This window comes from Eurosta solidaginis, chromosome 2 (genome assembly GCF_040869045.1).
Source record: "Eurosta solidaginis isolate ZX-2024a chromosome 2, ASM4086904v1, whole genome shotgun sequence".
Taxonomy (NCBI): Eukaryota; Metazoa; Arthropoda; class Insecta; order Diptera; family Tephritidae; genus Eurosta; species Eurosta solidaginis.
In genome coordinates, this window is record NC_090320.1 from 102,945,147 (window position 1) to 102,971,375 (window position 26,229).

The 26,229-nt window shown below is 42.3% G+C and overlaps 1 protein-coding gene and 1 pseudogene across 7 annotated transcripts in view; both read right to left on the reverse strand.

The window, feature by feature from the left end:
* LOC137240117 (neurotrimin-like) overlaps positions 1 to 26,229 on the reverse strand; it is a 2,444,277-nt gene that overhangs the window by 509,133 nt on the left and 1,908,915 nt on the right. The window lies entirely within an intron of this gene.
* The window catches only part of LOC137239276 (uncharacterized), a 30,112-nt pseudogene continuing 4,102 nt past the window's right edge, over positions 220 to 26,229 (reverse strand).

Sequence of the window (26,229 nt, forward strand, 5' to 3'; positions counted from 1 at the left end):
ACTCGACAGCGCTTGTGGCAACTCGATGCGAAAATCATGAGCGCACAAAACATAATGCAGCTGTGCAGTTATTTCGCGTCTTAATACCGAAAAGCATCAGTTAAACAATTGCTAAAGATTATGACGAACCAGCGGCAAATGAGAATAACGCATATACGATGGAATTATACGTAAATCACCAACAGCTGGTGATTATATGCTCGATTATTGTTCAACAACTCAGCGCCATTGAGCGCCAGAATTTAAACGTTTTCCCCATTCAATAAGACTATGTATTATTATTGTATGTCTATTAACCAAACTCATAATATTACTATAAATAACCCGCGAGTCATTTGGCACATCGGTTGTTCCGCTCAGGAGGTAAGGCTTTAATGGTAATCCACACTTACTTGCAAAATAATAGGATTGTCCTACGCCATCTTGTGCCTCATTACTCACTGGAAGTTTAACTTTATACGTTTCAAGCATATTTCTGATTGTTGAGTTTTCATATATTTCGTCGAAAGCACCCGCTTGATATAGACCATTTTTTCCTCCGCACGTGACGTTGAATGGAACTTGATTTCTTGCATTGCCAGATGTCCAGCACAATTTGGCATACAGAGATTTCGTTGGAATTCGTTAGCCACATTTTGCCATTGTTCATCAGTCTTTGGTAGTGATACAAATAGGTCCTTGAGTAATTCATATATGTTGAGGCATACATTGACTTTAATTTTTAGTATCACAGGTTTCGAGCCACGGAAGCAATAGTTACGACATGAATGCACTTCACCCGTTGCCAAATACTTTAATGTTATTGCGATTCTCTCATCGGCGCTAAACGATTTCTGTTTTCTATGTGGTTCATAGGAACTTATAACCGGCGATAAATTAGATACCTAAAATCGAAACTGTTTTTCAGTTATATTGAAGAAACAATTAAAATGATATATCTCAATGCTACGAAGTGTACCCCTTGGCGCAGGTTTTCTTTGCTCAGAAACTCAGTTTGGTTCTCTTTTCAACCATTATCTTGTCCATTCAAGACGTCGTTTGCTATTTAATGTGCCAGCCAAATCCAGTGCTAACATTTTCGGAAATGGTCCGACCTAAACCAGGTTGAGGCTTTGAAGGATATTGGGCCATCAAAACGCCAGCTTATATCAGGAAATTGTCATACTAGCGCCGCTGCAGTAGTGGTGCGGTTAGTTTGGGCTATGGTGACTACTCCCTCACCTCCGCCACTGACAACTTTATTATCCAGTTTCTTGTTGTTGTCCTTGTTGCTGCAACATGGTATAACATTCGCCAAAAGTTTTGGGAACTGGAGTTGCAGAAGCTACAGGTTTTGGGCGTATGTAAATCTTTGCTGTTGCATTATCGTCCGCACGATTGGTCACTTTGTCATCCTCTTTAACGCCAATTACAATGGCTATATTACTACCAGCACAAGCACTATCAGGGAGAGCAGAGTTGAGCGTAATCATGCGACATATGCCACTTCCATACCCATTTGTGACACCCTCGCACTGTGACACAGCGCCCGAGCCCAAAAAAAAAAAAAAACAAAAACGGATTTTCGCTTTTGTCAAGTTAGTAGCACACCTTTCAATTGAATAGTACGTAAAGATATTGAAAACATAAACATAAATATAAGGTTAATATGGTCCCCCTATATTTTTTTGAAAACGTCTAGGTTATGGTGTTTAGGTGTGGTCAGCCATCTTCTCCAGTACAATTCAAGAAAGTAGATTTTTTCCTCAACCTGACTCTTTTTGAAATGTCGAGCTACCGAACAACGAACAACACACAAGGCGACGACTAGCACAATATACACACTAAAAAATGGCAGCAGCCAATGCAAACATATAAACACCGTCGGCTGATCGTCGATACTTGCTAATGTATTTGTTGCTATTTTGTTGTCGATTCTATATATGGCCGATTATGATGCACTTTGCATGTAGCAAAATGAAATTATTCCACAATATAGTGAGCTTAATTGAATTACTATTTTATTATACTAATTTCACCGGACACTGTTCTTGTACAACTTTTGTTAATACAACTTACGAAAGGGTAGGCAAACGATTTATTACATCTAATATGACGGATCTTTGCTCACATTTGTTATACAAAAACTGTTAGAATTCGTGGCCAAAACGATTTCGTTTTCGAATTTCTTGTTTTCGTGGGAACAGCTCATAGCGGAATTACCCATTAATAGATCTTTATGCACATACTTCAAGTCATATTTGGTTTATCGGTCTAAAGCGTGCCAAATCGGCATCGAACACAGGGCCACCTTCGCCAAGTTACCAATGTTCATTTAATTTGCAATTAAGTGCACCGCCGGTAGTAGCATATGAAGTATTTTAAGGTAACATGACTGTTTATTGCAATATTTTAACCTGAAAATGCAAAAGCAAAAGTGATTAATGAAAAGAAATAAATAAGGTTAAAATTAGCAAATTTTACTATACGAACGGTAACTATACTCACCGCATGTTTTAAATCAATTACATTTTTTTTCCATTCAGGAAATGGAAAAGCGTAGCAGATGTCAAAATCTCTACATTTAATACTTGATTGTCAATGATTATTGCAATACAAACGTTAGGCCTCATGCGCAAGCATCTCGCGCACTACACGTCACGTACTACATGCCGCACTACACGTCATGCACTACACGCCGCACTACACGTCACTCATTACATGCCGCACGACATATCGAGCACAACACGCCACACATGTCGCGTATTACATATATCGACCAATCATTCATTTGGTCGAGATTTAAAATACTTAATTCCACGAACCTCAACATTATCGACAATACACGTCAAAAATAATGTTGAATGGTGGAAGTGCTACTCTGTAATACCTTTTCAGCCAGGTTTCGAACCTTTCCGTGCGGTGGCAGGCCACTTGTTGTGAAAACAAAGCTCACCACAAATCAAAATAAATTTTAGGACTACTTCGGTGACATCTACCGACATAAAATAAATTATAAAATGCACTAAAGGCGCTAAATCACCAGCCACATCGCACGGATGCGTGCTAAATCCGTTTCTTCTTCGTTTCTTTGCGCGCATAAGTATTTACTTATGGCCTTTAATTTTTTATTTCAATTAAATTTTATTTCATTAAGGTTTTTTTTCTTCTGCGAAAATATATTAGAGATAATTTTCTTTTTGTTTACGCACTAAAACAACATTCCGCTAACCTCAATTTGGGCATGATCAATGATACCAATATTCTTTCAGATCATGACCCGTTATCAAACCTTATTGGCCAAGTCAGAGGGAGGCGCAAATCGTTTCGACGTCGCGTGCCAGCTCTGCGGCAGGGACCATAGTCTCCGACTCTGTGCCGAATACAGGAAAAAATCCCCGGAGGAGAGGTTGCGTGCCGTGCTGTTGCACAAATACTGTCCGAATTGTCTGCCGCCCTTCCACCGCGTGGACAAGTGCAATAGCAAATATCGCTGCAACCGGTGTCAGCAAAAGCACCACAACACGCTCCATCTATATGAGCGTCTTTCTGAACGCGATGATGCAACAACCATTGGCGACGACAAACCGTCCGATGACACGTTGTCAATCCACCTAATGGGGCCGACAAAGTCCTGGGCTCAGCAGGTGGAGGAAGAGAGAGCGAAAATGGAGGAAGAGCGAGCAAAAACGGAGACAAGACCGTCAACGGTAAATCATGGGATGCGCAGCTTCCGGCCGCTGTTACAGCATGAAAGAAGCGCGGCGAAAGCAAACAAACGTCGAAACGAACGAGACAACTGGCGGCACCGCGACATTGGACTCCAAGGAGGCCCGACCAAGTCATCCAAACGCGGAAGACAGCAGCGGCGAGATAAATCGACGCCATACCATTCTGACGCCCGAAATATGCAAGCACTATCGCGTGGTACACCGGAAGGCTTCCGAACCGGCCGGCTGCTCCCAGCCACCCCAACGCCCATCATGCGGTCTTTCGTGCCGATTGCGCCGACGGCCATCGTACGCGTCGAATCGCGTGGGCACCTACACTTGGTTCGTGCGATCATTGATCCCTGCGCCGCCAGCACCATCGTTGATCCAGAGCTGGTACGCGATTTGCAGTTAGACCGCCAAGGATCAGGGCAATGCACCCTTATTCTGCGCGGCAAGTTCGGGTCAACGACTCACGTCACTACCCAAGCCGCCGTGGTCAACGGCCATTATCGGTTGAGTCCGCCATCCAATGTGGATCCAAAGGTTGCCGTTCCATTTGAATTTATGCGGCTTGCAGATCCGCAGTTCTACCGCTCATCGCCAGTACGTCTTACACTCGGCGCTGATCTATACGCCGAACTGATGGTGAGGGGAACGCCAGCAACAACAGTTGGCGGTCTCCTGACCCAACCGACCCTATTCGGGCTGGTAGTCTCAGGGGCCTGCCAAAAATAGGAGCGTTTCATAAAAACTAAGTAACTACTGCACGGAATTGAAAACCACGTACGTATATTTAATAACTTCTTTTCTTTTTCTTCACAGGACAACGATACACGAAGTCCATCGTGCGACGTGAAGTGCTTGCAGTCCGCATCTGCACATAGACATAACGCCTTACTGGACGTGCGATCACGTGTCATTCCTTTTTTTTCTTTTCAGTTTTTTTCTTTGTTGCTTACGGCAAGGGGGCCGGTATGTTTAGGCCACAGGCCTAAATATATCCCCCCCCCCCTCGTAACATAACTTTCTTTGTTTATTTTCCTTCGTTACTACCACCCACATATTCTTGTGATCACTATACACACAGGCATGTGTGAGTGGTAGTACGTATGTAACTTAGATTTTTACAGCTGTGAGCCAGCGGTACAGCAACTTGTTGCCGGGAAACCCAAAGAAGGAGCTGTATCGTGGGTTCATCGGCTCATGTGGAAAAGAGTCTCGTCCTCTTTGAATCCAGCAGCCAGCAAAGGAACACGTAAGCGCACGCTCACGTAAGTTGTAAACAAATATATTTAATAATTTCCTAAAATATATTTAATATTTTAACCTTTCACAACATTTGTTAAAAGCTTCCTTAACACTTGTTGTATTAATATACATTGAATAAAAACACTGTGAATTCCTTTTTTTATTAATACGAAACTTTTTGGTGTTTTTATTTTCTTCCCTTTTTTCGCCTTAACCATTCTTTAACAAATACGTGGGTGCGCGCCGTTGCCACCACGCATTTGTCCAGTTGATGAAGATTGTGGGACAAACAAATTGTGGGTTGTTGAAACAGCATACAAATCAACACCGAATGTACTTGTAGGAAAAATCCTGGCTATGACAAAACAAGATGGACGTATTCCGGTAAGAGTACTCAATGAGTTCAAGTCACCAATCAAACTGACCAAAGGAGCTATACTGGGAAGATGCCAGGAGGCTGATGTAGTTATTAACTGTGAGCAGCTCCAGGAACACGGTTCAACCAGCAACACTGATCTTTCAAATGACATCACGGCATGGACGGAGGGGCTAGAGGAAGATTACCAGAGTAAGGGAAAGCAACTACTCCTAAAGTACGCGAACATATTTGACCAAGATGGCAAATGAGCGACAGCGGCGTCATCGAACCATCAGCTAGTCCAAGGAGCTCACCGTTGGTACTTGTGAAGAAGAAGGATGGAAAAATTAGGATTTGCGTGGACTACCGGAAGTTGAATGACGTAACGAAAAAGGATAGCTACCATGTGCAAAGAATTGACGACACTCTGGACGCGCTATCTTGTACAAAATGTTTTTCCACACTAGACATAAAAAGTGGCTATTGGCAAGTGGAAACGAAGGAGGAAGGCAAGGAGAAAACAACCTTCAGTGTCGGAGATGGTCTTAGGTAGTTTACAGTATTGCCCTTTGGACTATGTAATGCACCAGCTACTTTTGAGAGACTCATGGATCAGGTACTGAAAGGACTACATTGGAAAATATGCTTAGTGTATCTAGACGACATCATCGTATTGGGAGAAACAATTTTGAAGAACATCTTAAGAACTTGTGGCGCACTCATCCGAACAAGCTCAGCAAATAAGTATAATAAAAATAGTACATCGAAAATACAGCACTGCAATATGACATGGCTTTTATTCTTTTTCTTCGCACTTTCTCGTTATTCTTCTATTCGTTTTCGTCAGACCGAGAAGTGCGCGTTGAGACATCGAATTCATAAAATTTACATTTTCCCTATTGTTATCACAAAATAAATATAGTTTAATTTAGCATAAAACGTGTTAATTATTTGGTGCGAGTCTACATATTGGTGACCCCGATAATCAAAATGCCTACTGATGAATCAAAGGAGAGCACCGAACAGACGGCATCCCAAAACTCGCCACTTTCCTCGGCAACGGCACCCCCTGTTGCAGCGGGAATCAGCAGCGATAGATCAAAATAACATACCGTGGTAGCCGCTATCGAGAGTAATGTACTCGCACAAATAAGCGATTTAATATTGCGCCCACTGGCTAATGATATGTACCAAACGTTAAAAACGCGCATTCTTGAGCAGTTTGCCGATTCGGAACAAAAATGAATCAAAAAATTATTACAAGAAATTGAGCTTGGCGACATGAAACCGTCACATTTGCTACATGAAATGCTCCATTTGGCAGGATCTGAAATGAATGACAGCATGTTGAGATCAATTTGGCTGAACAGGTTACCACAGAATGTGCGCTCTATCATTTCAATTAGCAGCGAGCCACTCGACAAAGTCTCTCTGTTAGCCGACAAAATAATTGAGGTTAGCGATGGCCCGCAAATACATGCAGTCGCAGTACATAACGATTATGGCCGCTCGGACATGACCCGCAAAATTGCGGCATTAACAAAAGAGGTTGCTGAATTGAAGGCTCAGATAAAGCAACGTGGCAGGCAAACACGACGGTCGGTCTCGCGTAAGCGCTCGAGTACCCCTCACAAAGGCGATACGATTTGCTGGTACCATAAAACATTCGGTGAAAAAGCAACCAAATGCCGAGCACCTTGTTCGCAGTCGTTAAACTGAAAACCCTGCCACAAACGGCGGTATGTGACAGGGCCCCTTCGAAAAACCGCCGCCTTTTAATTGTCGACCGAGAGAGTAAACTGCAATTTTTGGTAGACACCGGGGCAGAAGTTAGCGTAATACCTCCAACATCTTTGCAACGTAAAAATCCGCACGATAAAACGTTTCTATACGCAGCCAACAATACGGAAATAAAAACTTTTGGTGAACGTATTGTATGTTTAAATCTAGGTTTACGGAGGAAATTTCAATGGAATTTTATTGTAGCTGACATTTCTCAGCCCATATTAGGAGCTGATTTTCTAGCACATTTTAAGCTTCTCGTCGACTTGCATCAGCGTAAACTTATCGACAGCACAACGAACCTATCGCAACTTTGCTCCGTCAAAATATTAAACGGGTACATAGGCCGGTTATCATTCATCAAAAGCGATATGCCTTTTCAGGCCATATTGGCAGAATTTAAAGACCTTGCGCATGCAAGTAGGACGCCTATGAACATAAAACACGACGTCACGCATCATATTGTAACTAAAGGACCCCCAGTGTTTTCCAAACCTCGACGTTTAGCACCGGATAAACTTAAGGCTGCTAAAGCTGAAATCCAATCGCTCATGGACTCTGGTATTTGTCGCCCATCAAGAAGCCCCTGGGCAAGTCCGCTCCATATGGTGCGAAAGAAGAATGGCGAGTGCAGGCCGTGTGGAGACTTTAGGCGGTTGAACAGTATAAAGGAGCCTGATCGTTACCCGTTTCCGCATCTGCACGATTTCACGCACAACTTGCACGGTTGCACTATTTTTTCGACAATATACTTACGACGTGCATACCATAACTGCCACTGGAGCCAGCAGACTTTCCCAAAATGGCGATCACGACACCTTTTGGGTTATTCGAATTTATTTTCATGTGCTTTCAACTGTTTATGGGCCACATACTAAGAGAATTGGATTTTGCATGGGCTTACTTAGACGACATCTTCGTTGCATCTAAGGACCAAGAGCAGCATCGGCAACACCTTTGCACCGTACTTAAAAGATTGCGTGAGTATAATGTTATAATAAACCCATCTAAATGCATTTGGGGCAAGCCAGAAATATTATTTTTGGGTTACATTGTCAGCAAAGACGGGGTTACGCCACCAGCTGAGAGAGTGAAGGCTATCAATGAGTTTGAGTTGCCCAAACGAATCTGCGATCTTAGGCGATTTTTGGGTATGCTCAACTACTTCCGACATTTTTTGCCAAAGGCAGCAGTAAGTCAAGGCGTACTTTCAGGGCTAATAAAAGGCAACAGAAAAAATGACACTACGAAAATTATATGGAATAAAACCACAGTTAGTGCTTTTGAGCAGTGCAAAAAAGGAGCTTTCTGAAGCAACTTCGTTAGTTTTTCCGAAGACAGGTGCACCTCTATCACTTACAGTATACGCCTCTAGCCACGCTGTCGGCACCGTTTTACAACAAAAAAAATGGCAACCAATCGGGTTCTATTCTGAACGCCTTACAGCGACGCAGCAACGCTACAGTACATGTGACCGTGAATTATTAGGCGCGTACAAAGCAGTGAAATATTTTTGACACATGCTTGAAAGACAAAGTTTTTGTTTATTCACGGATCATAAGCCGCTCCAATTCGTATTCCAGCAGAAGCTGGAAAAAGCATCGCCAAGACAAATACGATACCTCGATTTTTTAAGCCAATTTACTACAGATATTCGGCATCTACCAGGAAAAGACAACGTCGTCGCCGATGCCTTATCACGCATTGAAGCAGTACATATCAATAGTCACATTGATTACCATAAATTGGCAGAAAGTCAACGTAACGATGAAGAGCTACAGAAACTACTTCACCATAATACGTCAGGCTTAGTCCTTAAGCCATTTTCATAATTTGATGTAAATACCGAAATTTATTGCGAAGTTAGCACAGGTAAGATTCGATCATTTCTAACCCCGCCATTTCGCAAAATAGGTTTTTTGTCGATGCACAACATATGTCATAGCGGAACGGCAAAAACCATCAAACTCGTCGCGGAAAAGTTCACAAAAAGACTGCCGCCATTGGACCAAAGCGTGCATCGCATGCCAAAAAGCAAAAGTATTTCGACATAATAAAGCCCCATTATCTACGTACACACTTGCAAATAAGCGTTTCGATCATGTGAACATCGACATAGTCGGACCTTTACCACCTTGCAGAGGGTTCCGTTATTGCCTTACGTGCATCGATCGTTATACGAGATGGGTAGAAGCGTATCCTATTGAAAATATTTCGGGTAAATCTATAGCCCATACATTTTATTCGAATGGGATCAGCAGATTTGGTGTTCCCCTCCCAGTCACTACGGATCAAGGGCGGCAATTCGAATCTTCCTTATTCCGTGAACTCAACAACATTTTGGGAATACCACATCTAAGAACCACGGCGTACCATCCGATAGCAAACGGCATAATAGAACGTTGGCACAGAACGCTAAAGACAAGCATCAAATCTCACCAGACGGAAAAATGCGTCGATGTTTTGCCCATAATCCTAATAGGTTATTGATCGGCATACAATAAAGATTTAAAATATACACCGGCGGAGATGGTCTATGGAGACTCTCTTCGTCTACCAGGAGAATTTTTGCAACCATCTCAGGGAAGCAATGAGATGACTTCCGAACATGAGTTTACAAACCACCTTCGTTGCAAAATGCGTCAGCTGAGGCCTTCGCAAACGACAAATCATACGCGATCATCTCCATTCATCGAGACTGATTTGACTACTACGTCAGCTGTTTTTATAAGAACAGATTTTGTTCGCCGACCACTTCAACCACCATATGAAGGCCCTTTTCCGGTAATAAAACGATACGAAAAGTATTTTAAAGTCAATTTTTATGGCAAGCATGTGAAAGTCAGCATCGATCGACTGAAAGCAGCATATTTTATCAATGAAAATGAGACACCGCCCTCACTATCGGCTCCAGAAGGTTATCGGACACGATCCGGACGTAGAGTTAAATTTCGCATTCCGTTAAGGGGGGAGTGATGTGGCGCACTCAGCCGAGCAAGCTCAGGAAATAAATATAATAAAAATAGTACATCGAAAATACAGCACTGCGATATGACATTGCTTTTATTCTTTTTCTTCGCACTTTCTCGTTATTCTTCTATTCGTTTTCGTCAGACCGAGAAGTGCGCGTTGAGACATCGAATTCATAAAATTTACTTTTTCCCTATTGTTGTCACAAAATAAATATAGTTTAATTTAACATAACCAAACCAAACCGTACCAAACTTTTCCAGCGTAGCCCATAGCCTCCACGAGCTAACAAGAAAAAATAAAGCTTTTTAATTGGAGAAGGAGCAAGAAGTGGCTTTCCAAACATTGAAAGATTGTTTGTGCACTGCCCCAATGTTGGCATATCCGATTCCAGGAGCAACATTTATTCTAGATACAGATGCGAGTGGATATGCTATAGGAGGCGTTTTGTCACAATTGGTTTATGGACAGGAGAAGGTAGTTGCCTATTACAGCCGTTAAATTGGGAAATCAGAGAGGAACTATTGCGTTACACGGAGAGATCTGTTGGCATTAGTAGAGTGCATGGGGGCTAAGATACTTGGCTTGGATATCATAAGTGGTTCCAGGCTCTGGATCAGGGACTGTTATCAGTCTTAGACCGGCCACAGTGACGAATGTCACGCGTGATTAGTTATCACGTCCTGCACGAGGTGCCCCTGCTTCTACTGATAATGGCGGATATAGAGAGGACACCTCGATAAAACCCGCACCCCTGAGTCATTGTGCCGAGCTCAGGGGAGGGAGGACCCTGTTAACGGTCAAGATCGGTACACAACGGTGACGAACTGGATTGTTAGGGACTTTGATTTTGATTATGTTTAGGAATTGATGACTTTGGGTTGGTAGGTGCGTAATTCTGCCACCTTAGTAGGTCGGCGTGAACCCTATCGAAACGGCTGGTATGCTAATGCTGCACCTGCCCACGTCCCGTTAAAACCGTGGCGGGCCTCAAGGTACGTTCCGGCTCCGTCGCCGTTAAGTTGGTGGTGTAGGTGCAGTTGAAGATTTTCCTGCTTTGCGTCCGGTCTGGCTCTGAACGCATTACTTATAAGGTAATGCGTCAACCCTCGCGTGGCCTCCCTGCGTAGCATAGATAACCACGAGACCGTTGAAGGGCGACTACACAATCGGCTACGGATAGCGTCTTTGAGGGCGGACTCTTTAGAATGGACACGCCTAACACGAATCTTCCCAGGATGGGGTGCGGAAGAAGAGCAGTTTTGATGGAAATCCGTCAAATCAATCTTCAGTACTATAAGGCAGCTTCCGCAAAATTTGTTGCTCTGCCTTGAAAAAGGCGGAGTGGATATAGTCCTTGTCCAGGAGCCGTGGCTGAGTAGTAACGGCAATATTTCTGGATTAAGGACTGGAAAATTCAACACCTTGGTGCATGGGGAGGCAAGTAGGCCTAGATCCTGTGCGCTTGTTAAAAAAGAGGTTAAAGCTTTTATTCTCTCTAATTTCAGCAATGCTGACGTAACCACGGTCTGCCTCGAGCGAGGAAGTAATGCAATGTGGGTGGCCTCAGTGTACATGACCCACGGAGACGTAGCGGGACCACCACCTGCGATACTTGGCGAAATCACCGCTGAAGAAAGGTGGAGAGGTGTTGGCGTGATCATCGGTGCCGATGCTAATGCCCATCATAGCATCTGGGGAAGCTCGGATACCAACACTAGAGGTGAGTATTACTTTTATTGTAGTCGGGGAATGACCCGACTTTTATTACTGCGGTAAGGGAGGAGGTCCGGCACCTCACCCTGGTTAGTAGAGAACTGGAAGGTCAGATATCTGGCTGGAGGGTTCTGAACGAGCTCTCCTCCTCTGATCACCGATATGTTCAGTTCTCGGTGAACGAAGAACGACCCGGTAAAAATCTTTTAGGTACCCTAAAAGTACTAACTGGGACTTGTATTGTAGGAAGCTGGGAGAGCTATTGCCTGAATTGGGGAAGGGTAAGACGCCCTGGTGGTCGGATTCTCTTGACGACCTAAGAGCGTCCAGTCGCCGGCCCTTCAACAGAGCCAGGAGGAGTAAATTACCCTCGGACTGGGAGCTATATAAGGTGAGTCTGGGGATTTATAAATACGAAATAAGGATAGCCAAACGAGATGCATGGCGAAGCTCCTGCGAAAACGTAGAAGGCTGCAATGAATCTGCGATTCTTAGAAAAATACTCTCTAGGAATCCCGCTCCTCTGAGGTATCTGCGAGATGATGGTCGGGACTGGTCGATGAGTAGCGAGAGTCCCTAAAGCTTTTACTGGATAATCATTTTCCCGATGTCCCAGTTGCGCAGGGATCTTCGCCTGCATGGTCGGCGGTCGTTGGCCATGTAGAAGTGCCTGCCATTCCAATACGGGAAAGTCAAATAACCTGGGCTATAGGGTCGTTCAAGCCATATAAGTCTCCGGGGCCGGATGGAATCATTCCTGCGCAACTTCAAAAGTCTTTGGGGATTTCCTGCCGCTGGTTGGCCATCATCTATACTAACTGCCTCAGGCTTAAATATATCCCGAAGTCTTGGCACACCGTTAGGGTTATTTTCATTCCGAAGGCCGGCAGAAGTTCTCATGTATCACCTAAGGATTTCAGGCCAATCAGTTTCTCGTCGTTTCTTCTTAAGACGGTTGAGCGGCTGATTGAACTGTACCTACGGAAAGGATACCTCGGGAGTTTTTGTCGGCTTCACAGCATGCGTACTGCAAGCGCAGGTCGACGAAAACGGCTCTCCATTCGATTGTAAAGCAAATAGAGGTTTCCCTAGAACACAAAGAGTATGCTCTGGGTGCCTTTCTAGACAACGAGGGGGCTTTTAATAATGTCTTACCGGGGGCAATCGAAAGAGCTCTGGTGGGTTTAGGAGTCGAGGCGGTTCTGGTTGAATTTATTAGCAAACTTCTATGCGGAAGAATTGTCACAGCGGAGTGGGGAGGGGCCATAATTAATAGGAAGGTGTGCCGGGGTACGCCACAGGGGGTGTCCTATCTCCTCTCCTCTGGGTTGTGGTAGTCAACGAGCTTCTTGTGGAGCTGGAAGCCAATGGTTGTCGGGTGATTGCCTATGCAGATGACCTCGCTATCCTAGTCAGAGGCAAATTTCTGGGCACCGTGCGAGTTGTTCTGCAGGGCTGCCTGGATACTGTGGCTAGGTGGGCTAAATCATGTGGGTTGGCGGTCAACCCGGGAAAAACGGAATTGGTTCTTTTCACAAGGAGATATAAGTTGCCCGATTTCAGAACTCCCTCGATTGGGGGGGTACCGTTGGTATGTTCTGATAGGGTTAAATATTTGGGGATTGTTTTGGACAAGAAACTGTCCTGGAGACCCAATGTGGAATATCGGGCCAGGAAGGCCGCCATTGCCTTGTACTGCTGCAGAGGGGCTATCGGAAAGAGATGGGGACTCTCGCCAAGAGTAGTACATTGGCTTTATGAGATGGTGGTCAAACAGATTCTGCTATATGAGGTGCTGGTCTGGTGGAAAGCACTGGAAACGGCGAGCACCTCCAAAATGTTAGTGTCAGTGGAACGGACGGCGCTGATCGGTATCAGTGGCGCTCTCAGAACAACACCTACCTTGGCACTGAACGTCATGCTGAACATATACCCAGTAGATATTGCGGGAAAGGCGGCCGCGGCAAGGTCGTTGGTCAGGATTCGTGATATGGGATATGGACTTTCTGACCGCGGACACTTGTTGTGTAAGCTCGTCGTTGGTCGTGGTTCTTGCCGCAAATTCTCACACACAGCTACACAGACAAAAAAAAAAAAAGGTTCATGCCTGTGATTGTGGACAGGAAAAAGGAAAGATAATAGCGGGAGGAAACAGTCCTGTCAGTTGGAGCCGAGTAGCATTCAAAGGTAGTTCGCGGGTTGCGGACTAAAGGGGTGGGTCGGCTCCAACTGACAGGACTGTTTCCTCCCGCTATTATCTTTCCTTTTTCCTGTCCACAATCACAGGCATGAACCTTTTTTTCTGTCTGTGTAGCTGTGTGTGAGAATTTGCGGCAAGAACCACAACCAACGACGAGCTTAGCCCGGGCTTCCAGCATGCCTGGCCCGCCATGACTTGGTCGTGGTTCTTGCCGCAAATTCTCACACACAGCTACACTTTGTTGTGGAGCACCACCAACTGCATCCCCGCCGGTATCGAACCGCATGGACCAACTAGGGAAGATGATGGAGACAATGATGCAGCAGAATAACGTGATAGCTGAGTTCATGGAGGAATTCAGGAAGGTACGAGATGACATGTCCCACCAGAGTAACAGAGTTGCAGGGGTGGAGGCCGCCATACAGGCATCACCAACTCGCGCCCCACCACGAACGACATCAACGCCCGAAAATACTAACCAGCAGCCCCCTAGGAACAATCAAAGCGGGTTTGGTAGGCAAATGTACGGGAAGAAAATAGACCTTGAGAAATTGCACCTGAAGTTCGACGGTACTACAAAAAATATGACGGTGGAAAGTTTTGTGTTTCGCGTGGAAAGGATTATAAAGAGTATTTTAAAGCCGTACTTGGCGAATCTTACATTCGCATCTAAGATTGATACGCTAGCCGATCTGAAGATAGAATGCAAACGAGCCGAAAAATTAATAAAAGAGAATAGGTCACGAAGCAAGAACGTTAGCGAAATAGATGGTAGCGCTAGAGAAGTAGAAGAGGTGATTAGTATAGGGATAGATGCGATAGGCAAAGATGATAGGGGCAAAACAACGTCTTCCAGGCCCGGTCCTCCTAACGTAAAACCAAGTGATCCTTTAAAATCCAATCCCAAATCCTTTAATCCCAGCCCTTATAAATGTAATACGTCAACCCCCAGTAGTAACGTCCAAAGTGAAGTGTTTTGTCCGTCACCATTCCACCTTATGTTGTGTTTTGTTTGCGAAATGCCCATGGATTTCTTTACGAAAGACCCACAAGTAGCGGCAAAACATAGTCCTTGTAAATCGTCCTTCCATTGTATGAAGTGTTTTATGTGTGATAGTGATGCGTCCTACTGTGTGTTTAAGCCGGGTACGGAAAACAGGCAGCTCGCAGAGATATCCGCGCACTCTGTCCCCGGGGAATTAGGTTTAAGAGATCAGAGAGTGGGAGTACAAATTTTAAAACGTGTAGGTAGGCAGGGAATGGGAGCGACCAATAACCATGAAGTTTTAAGAAAGAGTTTACACGAAAGGAAACGGAGGTACGAAGAAATTAGGAGAAGGATTTTCATAGAAGAGATTGAAACGAGAAAGAAAGATAGAAAATATAAGAAGATTTTGAAGATGCGGGAAAAGCATCGTACTCTAAAGAGAATACAACAAAAAATAGTCGCAACCATCGTAGCATTGAAGGGAGATAATCGATTCTTCGCGCGTGCTGTGATTGGAGGGCACGACACTCTCGCCTTGTTAGATTCAGGTGCCTGTTCCAGTTGCCTGGGCAAAGGAGCCATGAAATTCCTAGAGGGGAAAGAAAAGAAAATAACCCGATTATTAGGGCAAAAGGTTCGCACCGCGAATGGAGGAGAAACCCCGGTGGAGGGAGTGGTTTCTCTACCTGTGACTTGGGATGGGGAAACCAGGGATCTGGAATTTCTAATTGTTCCCGAGCTTACTTAAGAAGTGTACTTAGGGATCGACTTCTGGCGTGTTTTTCAATTAAATGTTGTCGGAAAAAGTGTGAACGAGTGTGTGCATGATAGGGCTGTCTCCGAACTCGTACCCGCCGAGGGTGACCTCTCTTTCGACGCAGTACAACATTCCCTAACACCGGCACAAAGCCGCATATTAGACAGGGTTAAAGCCCAATTCCCATCCTTTGCTGTGCTAGGATTGGGCAGAACAGATGTGGAAGAACACAGTATAGAGGTGGTAGAAGAAAATATACCGATTAAGCAAAGGCACTACCCTATCTCGCCCGCGATCCAAAAATTAGTATACGAGGAGTTAGATAGAATGTTATTAATGGGTGTTTTTGAGGAGAGTAATAGCAGCTGGAGCTCTCCGGTTTCGCTAGTAATTAAAGGCACCAAAAACAGGTTATGTTTGGATGCCAGGAAGGTGAATGCTAGAACTATTAAAGATGCCTATCCGTTGCCACATATTGACGGTATATTAAGTAGGTTACAAAACACCCATTTTATATCAGCTATTGATCTAAAAGATGCCTTTTGGCAAATTCCTTTGGAAAAACGTTCTAGAGAAAAAACAGCATTCACCGTTCCTGGCAGACCCCTGTATCAGTTCACGGTGATGCCTTTTGGTTTGTGTAATGCCGCTCAGCGGATGTGTCGTCTTATGGACAAGGTCATTCCGGCCGCTTTACGTGAATGTGTGTTTGTGTATCTTGACGACCTGCTAGTTTGTTCCGTAGATTTTGAGTCACACATGACTGATGAAGCGAGAAAAGCTTTTGAACAGCTGAAGCAAAGCCTCATATCAGCCCCGGTGCTTGTTCACCCGGACTTCAATAAACACTTTTTTATACAGTGCGACGCTTCGACGGACGGGGTGGGTGGAGTTTTATTCCAAAAAGACGAGGACGCCAACGAACGACCCATCGCGTATATGTCGGCGAAATTGAATAAGGCACAACGCAATTACAGCGAGACGGAGTTGGAGTGCTATGCAGCGGTGCAGAGCGCGAAGAGGTTCCGACCTTATGTGGAGGGCCTCCCCTTCACAATCATCACGGACCACGCAAGTCTCAAGTGGCTTATGGGTCAGAAGGACCTCAGCGGTAGACCGGCTAGATGGAGCCTGAAGCTGCAAGCATTCAACTTCAACATCGAACATCGCAAAGGAGCTCAAAACGTTGTGCCTGATACATTATCGCGCATGGACATGGACGAAGTGGCACTGATGGACAGAGTATTAGACATTACCCTTGACTCGCCTTACTTTCACACCGACGAATACTGTGGATTGAGAGAATCCATAACGAAAGACCAAGACACCGCGCACTGCTCTCCGTCTACGGGTCATGGAGGAATCCATAAAACCCTTGCCCGAGTACGAGAGAAATACTTTTGGACAGGCATGGTGTCCGATGTGCAACAGTGCGTCAAAGAATGCGTCATATGCAAAGAAACAAAGACCCAAAATAGTTTTCGTAAGCCACCAATGGGCAAACAACAAATAACGGAGCGACCTTTCGAACGTCTTTATGTTGATTTTATGGGACCATATCCTCGTTCTAAGGATAGAAATGTTTTTATGTTTGTGTGTCTAGATCATTTTAGTAAATTTGTGTTTCTTAAAACTATGCAGCGAGCAACAGCTGCCAAAGTGGTACAATTCCTGGAGAAGGAAGTTTTCCACATGTTTGGAGTCCCCGAGTTCGTAGACACAGACAACGGAAAACAGTTCGTCTCGGAGATCTTTACCTCCTTTTTACAAAAATACGGGACCAAACACATTAGGACGGCGTTTTACTCCCCCCAGGCAAATACAGCTGAACGAGTTAATAGGTCAGTATTGCAAATGATACGAGCGTATATCGGCCAGAACCAAAAGACGTGGGATCAACACGTGAGAGATGCTGCCTTCGCCTTGCGAAGTGTGGTACACACCGCCATAGGCGAGTCGCCGTATTATGCCGTATTCGGAATGCCCATGATACAGTATGGCGCCTCGTATGACATTTTACGAAGAATAGCTTCTTTAAAGGATGTAGACTGCGAAGTTGAACTAGGAGATAGGCACCAAGCATTGAGGAATAAGATATTTGACGAGCTAAAGCGAGCATACAAAGTAGGAGAAAAGGTATATAACACCAGGGCAAAAGACATTAAGTTCAAAATTGGACAAGTGGTATACCGCCGAAATTTTAAACAGAGTTCACAGATAGACAGCTACAATGCCAAGCTCGGGCCTAAACATGTCCAAAGTGTCGTCCTTAGGACCATAGGCAATTCTTTATATGAACTTGGTGATAGTCCTGGGAGAAGAGTAGGGGTATACCACGCTAAGGATATTTTTGTAGCATAGGTTTGTTAGAATGTATCCATGTTGGTATATGTTTGTGAACGTCCGTAAACTTAACTACAAAACTAGCTCTAATAGATCATATTTGACTTTTTTATTAATTAATTAATTTTTTTTTTTATACAATTTTTTTGTAATTTATGGATTCATGCAACTTTTTGTCTTTCTGGTATTTTTTTATTACTTGACTATACATCTATTTATTTATTTATACATTAGTTAGTTAACCTTACTGTTTTATCGACTTGACAATTGTGTTTACATATTGACTGTCTTGCATGTATTTAGTTCTTATACCATGCCCCAGTGATAGATCTAGGCACCCAGTGATAGGCGTAGTTTTCCTTCTTTCTGTGATATAGGCATTAATACAGAGAATATACACGAGGCGCCCAGTCATGTTCGAGGGAAAAGTCCAAAGTACAGGCCCGGCTTTGGGTCGTGGGACGAAGCCACACGTTGGGCTGAAAAAGTAAGAACTAGGAAGGCTGCGTTCGAATTTCTTCCGCACACGCTCCATGGTCCAGGCACCATCGGCGGATGCGAGCCTGTAACGACAGCCTTATTATCTGTATGTATGTTGTGTGTGTTCATGTTATCCCCCAATCAACCGTCTGAGTGAAAGCGTGTGTATAGGTGTATGTGAAGCGTGGATTGGTAGCTCGACGCGCAGGCGTAGTTACGATATTAGCTGGCAGTTTGAGTGAACTACATCGCGACACCAGGCGGTGTGATCGCCGATAGCCATCGGCTCCTGAGAGCCTTCGGAACCAAAAAGAACTTAGTGTCAAGGTGTCCACAATTTTATGCGGGTCGGTGTGCGCGTCGCAAACAAAAATTAAAAAAGCCAAAGTGTAGTGAGAGAGAAAAAAAAACTGTAATAAGATTTACAGTACGAAAAAAAAAATTTACAAAAAAAAAAGAAATCAGAGTTGTAAAGTGACAATAAGAAAAAAGAAAAAATCATATATTTTCTAGAAAAATGCATTGTTACAGTGCAATAAGTAAACGGTGAACGGACCGATACGTTAAAACCAACAAAAGGGTCAACAGCTTACCGGAACCAGAAAACTTTCAACTACATATATTTGTGTCCAGCAACATCCCGCCAAAGAAAAACCGAGGTAAGTTTTTTTCTATAAAGTAACTTCCTGCTATTTAAAAATAAAGTGCAAATTCAAGTGTAGGTAATTGTAAAAAAAAATAAAAAAAAAATAGAAAAAAAAAATAGAAAAAAAAATAGAAAAAAAAAATAAATAAAAAAATAAAAATCGCTAGGAATGTTAATTAGAATGATAGAAAAGAAAAGAAAAATAAACACAAATTTCAAACATACGCGGTTCTGGCAAGATAGCATAGAGGTGAAATTTATGTTAGTGAAAATTAGCTAAATCGAAATTTATTTGCGAATTCGAAAATATCACAAATTTTAAACATACGCGGTTTTGGCAAGATAGCATAGAAGTGAAATTTAGGTTACTGAAAATTAGCTAAATCGAAATTTATTTTCAAATTCGAAAATATCACAAATTTTAAATAAAATCTAACCGTACTTGAAAATGCATGAAGTAGACATACATACATAGGTATGTATTCGAATGTGTTTAAGCTATACCTATAAATATATGTACATACGCATAGGCATTTCACATTACTTAATTTGCATTGTTTGTGCATTCGTGTATTTCGCAGATTCCTGTCAGCGGGAGGCAAAAAGGCTGAATCTCGGTTTGTTTAAAAACCTGGATTTACCACCAATCCGAGGATAACAACAACAACCCCAGCATACATAGCGGCGCCCACAACCAATAGACAAGCAAAAGAACCGTGTTGTACCCAACAACAACAACAACACCCAAACTGTAGATTTTTTATGTAGGCCAAAGGTCTACCGGCATAGGGTATTAGCTGGCCATATAAGCTACCGTCAACAGCTGTTCCGTGGTTGAACCGGAAAGAGGTCAGTGACCTAAATTGCGATAAAGGAAGCAAAGAAATAGGAAATATATAATAAGGCAGAAACGGCGGAACATTTGGATCACTTAGACAGAGCTGACCAAGTAACAAATACAGAGCGAACTTCGGAGAGAGAGTGCTGCTGTGCGAGAGTGGATATGACCGAGAGCAGCTGCTGAGAAAGACAACGCAGGCGATCACATCGTGTCTTTTTGTACAATATGTTCACCAACTAGCTTGACTTATCTCTAAAGTTTGAGAGTTTTTTTTCTTCTCTTATTGCTACATTTTTTTTATTGTTTTATCGACTTGCCTAAGTCGCTTTGTTTCTTACGCATTTTGCATAATTATTTATTTTGCAATCTTTTGCGTTTCTTTTGCGTTCATCTCTCATTTTTTTGCGATCTTATTGTTTTGTTTTGACAAACTTGCCCTAAGCTGTGTGCATATGCTGGTATGATTGCATGCTATGTATATATGTACATACGTATATGCATACCGGCCTACATATGTAAATGAACTTAGGTAAGTTTCGTGAACATTAGGTTTTTAATGTTAGTTAGGGTTTTTTGTTGTTTCCGTTTGGTATCGCATAGAAGGAAGGCGAACGGGCACACAAATATCTATGAGATTCTTTGTAGGCTTATTTCTCCACCCCCACCCTAGGTTTCCCGATTGTATGCTGGCGCCAACATCAACGATGAAGCCAACAGGTGAGTGAATGCCAATTAATAAACATATCCACGTATATTTGTATACACGTACATGCGTCCGGTCTTAATTCAATCATAGCATGCGATTTCTTTTTCTGCTTTGGCTGAATACCTTACGGAATCAAAGCATTTTTTTTTAGACCAGAGTTAGTACAATACTTTTTTTTCCTTTTATGATTTTGTATTAAGATTTATTCTAAATTGAATTGAAATTCATGTTATCCCATGTTTTAATTTTTTTACGTTGACTTATTTTTGTTATATTTTTTAATTTACAACAAAGAAAAAAAAAAAAAGGAAAAAAAAGGAAAGCCCAAATATTGTATCGAATTGAAATTTTCCTTATATATTTATTGTCGTTTTTTTTTCATTGAATAAAGGCTTATATTATTCTATATTTTGATTTATTTTTTTTTTTTTATTTTTTTATTTACAACAAAAAAAAAGGGGAAAAGAAAACCCAAATATTGTATCGAATTGAAATTTTTCTTTATATATTTATTGTCGTTTTTCTTCATTGAATTGAGGTTTATATTATTCTATCTTTGAATTTTTTTTACATTGATTTATTTTTTTGTTTAAATTTTTTTATTTACAACAAGAAAAAAAAGGGGGAAAAGAAACCCCGAATATTGTATTGAATTGAATTTTTTACGCATTTTTATTCATAATCTTTAATTATTAAATCCAAGGATTTTTCCTTTGTTGGTATTAAGAGAATTTGTTAATAAACTGATGTGAGTGAAATTTAATTTAACGGGCTAGTAGTTCTTTGAAATGGAAGGCTAAATACACCTTATTTTGGAGTCGGTGTTGTTCTCCAGGATAATGGTTGATTTCTAGGTGTTTGATCCATAGACTGACCGACGGACATGACCTGACACTAGGACTGACGGACTACTGTCGGTAATAGGGAATGCTACTTCAATTGTCGGAGCCCAGTAGCATTCAAAGGTAGTTCGCGGGTTGCGGACTAAAGGGGTGAGTCGGCTCCAACTGAAAGGACTGTTTCCTCCCGCTATTATCTTTCCTTTTTCCTGTCCACAATCACAGGCATGAACCTTTTTTTTTGTCTGTGTAGATGTGTGTGAGAATTTGCGGTAAGAACAACGACCAACGACGAGCTTAGCCCGGGCTTCCAGCATGCCTGGCCCGCCATGACTTCTCGCCAACGAACTGCGGTTACACAACACACTCTAGCCTTCTTACCAGTTTCGACTTTATCCCGGACATAACGGACTATTGTATGCCGATAACTGCACCCTATACAACCTTCACCCCAGTCATTCCAGAGACAGGATTGGCGAAGAGGAATTATCTGGGGCATGGGACCGGTTATCTTGTTCACGGATGGGTCGAAGCTGGATGGAAAGGTTGGTGGGGGGGTCTTTTGTCAAGAGCTAAATTTAAGCCGCAAGTTTAAGTTGGCTGATCACTGCAGTGTATTCCAAACGGAAGTTGCTGCGATTAAGGATGCGGTGGATGGAATGCTATCCAGTGCTACTACTGTTAGGGAATTTAACATCTACTCTGATAGCCAAGCGGCTATCAAGGCCTTGAGCTCAACTACAGTGCGATTGTGGGTGGTATGGTAGTGCCTGACCTCGCTTGCGATTGCATCGAATTATTTTACAATTAAGATTATCTGGGTCCCGGGCCATAGTGATATCCCGGGTAACTATCAAGCGGATCTCTTAGCCCAATCGGTACAACGGAACCGGATGAAGATGGCTGTAGGGATTTCGGGATTCCGCTGGACACCTGTTGATTTCTCCTTCATAGCTGGGCCTCAAGTCAGCTCAGCAAACGTTGGGTGGACACCTCGTCTTGAAGGGTAGCAAGATCTTTCTGGCCGAAAGCGGATGGCAGGAAGTCTGCTGCAATAATTGGGTTCACTAAGGCTCACCTATCAATGGTCATTGGGATTTTGACAGGGCACTGTCCCATGGGTATCCATGCGGTACGTCTCAATATACTGGAAACTCCATCCTGCTGCAGCTGTATGGAGGATGATGAGGTGGAATCACCAAATCACTTTATGCTTGATTGCCCAGCTTTTGCCAGAACTAGGCGAAAGTACTTCGGTCGCGACGCACTTGGATCTCCCGAGGATTTATCCAAAGTTGAGATCGGTATCATTCGGAGCTTTATCGTTGCTACCCAACGATTCTCTAAGTAGCTAGATCTAAGTCACCGTTATTTTTGGTGTATGTGGTATCAGAACGGACCTTCGTGTTGTCCAAGTGAGCTATCCTGATCAGGGCAGCTACCACCTAACCTATCCTATCCTAGTAGAGTGTATTAAACATTTGCATTTTGCAACCGGTAGAGCAAACTTTGGACCTTTTGCAAGAATCGCCTCAACATCAGGTGGAAAATTTGTCTTTGTTTGGTTTACCGGCCAATGTTTGTTGTTGTTGTTTTCGAATGCTTCGTTGTTTCGTGCGCTTCTCAATTTTTCGAGCTTTGCTTGTTGCGTGTTTTTGCAAATGCTGGTACGTGTGAGTGAGTGAGTTTTGTTCACTCTCGAAAAAAGCTTTCAGATCATGCTCTTTCATATTTTGGCTTAAAGTCGCCTTAGTATAAGTAAGTTTTTTTGTTTTCACTTTTAATATACCGTGTTGGAATTTAATTAAAATATTTAGTATTTTATTGTGAAATAATCTTATGTGTTTGTCTAATAAGTGTTTTATATATTGTTAATGGTAAATGTGTAATTTAGTTTTGTTGTGTTTTGTAAAAACTTAGGTATGATTTTAGCTTAACTACATTTTAATAAAAACCTAATGTTGAACTGCAACTTTGTCATCTGGATGGATTCGGATTTATACTTGTTGATAGCTTGTTTTTTCTTGTTGTTGTAGGTGTTTTTTAATTTTGCATAAACCATCTTGTTGGTTTCTTTTGTTCACGGCGTGCCTTCCAAATATTAGTTGTTAATTTTATATGAAGCTGGTGGCGAAATTTTCTGAGAAAAATACATGAATTTACATTTTTTGGGATTGAGCGACATACAGTTTACATTGCACCAGTTAACCAAGTGATTTAAATCCGTTTGAAGCAAGGAATGTTTCTAAACCGAGGCATATTATTTGAAAAGTTTTACATCGTCTGCGTACATCAAGATGTTTGAGTATATAATTGTATTGGGTGTATCGTTTATGAACAACAAGAACAGAATCGGACTAAGATGGCTGCCCTGAGGAACACAAGAGGAAACATTGATGACCACAGAAAGTGTATTTTTAAAGATTAATTTTTGCGTCCGACTACCAAGATACGAAGAAATCCAACATATAAGACGGGGTTGAAAACCAAGTTGACCGAGCTTATAAATACGTAATGGGTGTGATACTTTGTCGAAAGCTTTACTGAAATCTGTATAAATTACATCGGTCTGAAGGCCTTTTCTAAATCCATTAGAAACGTGAGTGGTAAATTCCAGTAAATTGGGGATAGTTGATTTGCCTTTACAGAACCCATGTTGCGAGCTTCCAATTAGGGGGGAAATAGAGAACGTTAGGTGGTGCGTAACAATAGCATCAAATAACTTTGGGATAGCGGATAACTTTGCTATGCTGCGGTAGTTTTCTATTGAAGACCTGCTTCCATTTTTATGAAGCGGGATAGGAAAAGATTAATTCCACATTGTTGGAAAACGCTATATATTAAAGATAAATTAAATAAATCTCTTAGCGGATGATAGATGTTTGCAGCACATTTTCTAAGGAAGTGTGTCGGGATCCCGTCAGGGCCACATGTATATGATACTCTTAAAGTTTTGAAATAAAATAATACATCTTCTGTTTTTTTTGATTGAATAACATGAATAAATATGGAATGTGTATTCATTAGGCGAAACGTTGGTCTCAATAGTGTAATTTGATTTGAAAAATTCCGCAAAGAAGCCGGCGATATCTTGATCATCGCTGGAAATATTTTCTAGGAATTGCATGGTTGATGGAAATTCTTTCACCCTGCGTTTAGAGTTTACGAATCGCTAAAATGCCTGCAATTTATTTTCTTTTCATTTTACAAATATAAGCTTTGTAACACTTTTGTTCAATTGAGAATACTTGTACCGTAGTAATGGTTATGTAAACCCGTCTTTTTGAACAACATGAAAGACCGAGTCTTTTTGTTCTTTAAAATTTTCAGTTCTTTAGTGAACCATACTTGGCTTTCCTATACAAATCCGCTTAGGTACGTATTTTTCAAAAAGGCAGTAAATGGTATTGTAGAAGTGAGAAACGCTTTGCTCCATATCAGCATTAAATATTGGCCCCACAGTGCGAGATAAATAACGATTTAATTTTTTGAAATTGGCCTTCGCAAAGTCGAAGCGATAACAGGAGTTGTATCGCTTGTTGCCGCGGTTACAAGTACTACTTAACACTTCGTAAACTATTTTGAGGGAAGGGTGGTAAGCATCTTCAGGTTCTATATTGGGTTCGGATCGACTACTGGAATATTTAGAGTCATCATCCACAAATGCTAAACCTAATACTTTTCCGAATTTATTCGATTGGATGTTGATTTGCTGAAGGCACAGTTTAGCCATTCCGTCTAGAAATTCATTGTTGGAAGACTTTGACGAAACTGGTACGATACTAAAATCAGATATGCACCATGATATGTGCGGCATATTGAAGTCACCCAAGACAATAATGGAATCGGAGGGCTTTAGCATCGAATTAGTAGTTTTTAAGCAGGCGAATGTGATGCATATAACCGGATAGTTCAGAAGATGGCGAGATATAACCGATGGCTAAATAAATGTGGATATTTTGTAGTTGAGTGCGTCTGCACAAGAACTGATGTATCGATGGCGGGTACTCTAATGTCTTCAGATGGTACTGAAGAGTGTACAACAAGCAGAACTCCACCTCCAACTCCGTTCTGGCGGTCATTTCTATATATTTGGTAGTCGTTACAGAGGATCTCTGAATTAAATACATGAGGTCCAAGTTTCAGTAAAAGCAATTATATCGTAACTCAAGTTAAATTATTATAAAAACAGTTCTGTTAATTTTGTGGTCAAGCCTCTAACATTTTGGTAAAATATATCTGAAGCAGATTTTACGTTCAGTTTTTTCACTCAGGGTTATTAAGAGGGATGTTTGCTAAGTTTAGAACACTCTTATTCTGCCTGTAGTCAAATTCCCACACAAGTGCCCCAGGGGGCCAAAAATTGTTATTCAAGATAGTGTCAAAATATCCTGAGATCGGTTTGCAGTTTCAATATTTTTTCTAGCCGCTGGCTTTGTTGGAGGTGCTTTTGATGTTGAAGGCTCTACTGTAAGAGGACTTGGAGATGTTAAGTTTATCAATTCTAGCGTGATGGGTGTGGGAACGATTGGGTTCTGGATGTTTTGAACGGGGTCGAGGGTCAGTACACCAGCCGAGATATCAGTTTATTTTCCTTTGCTGTCACGGCTGGCGCTATTAGCATTAGCAGCTGAATCGGTAATATATTTAAAAGTTTTAAACA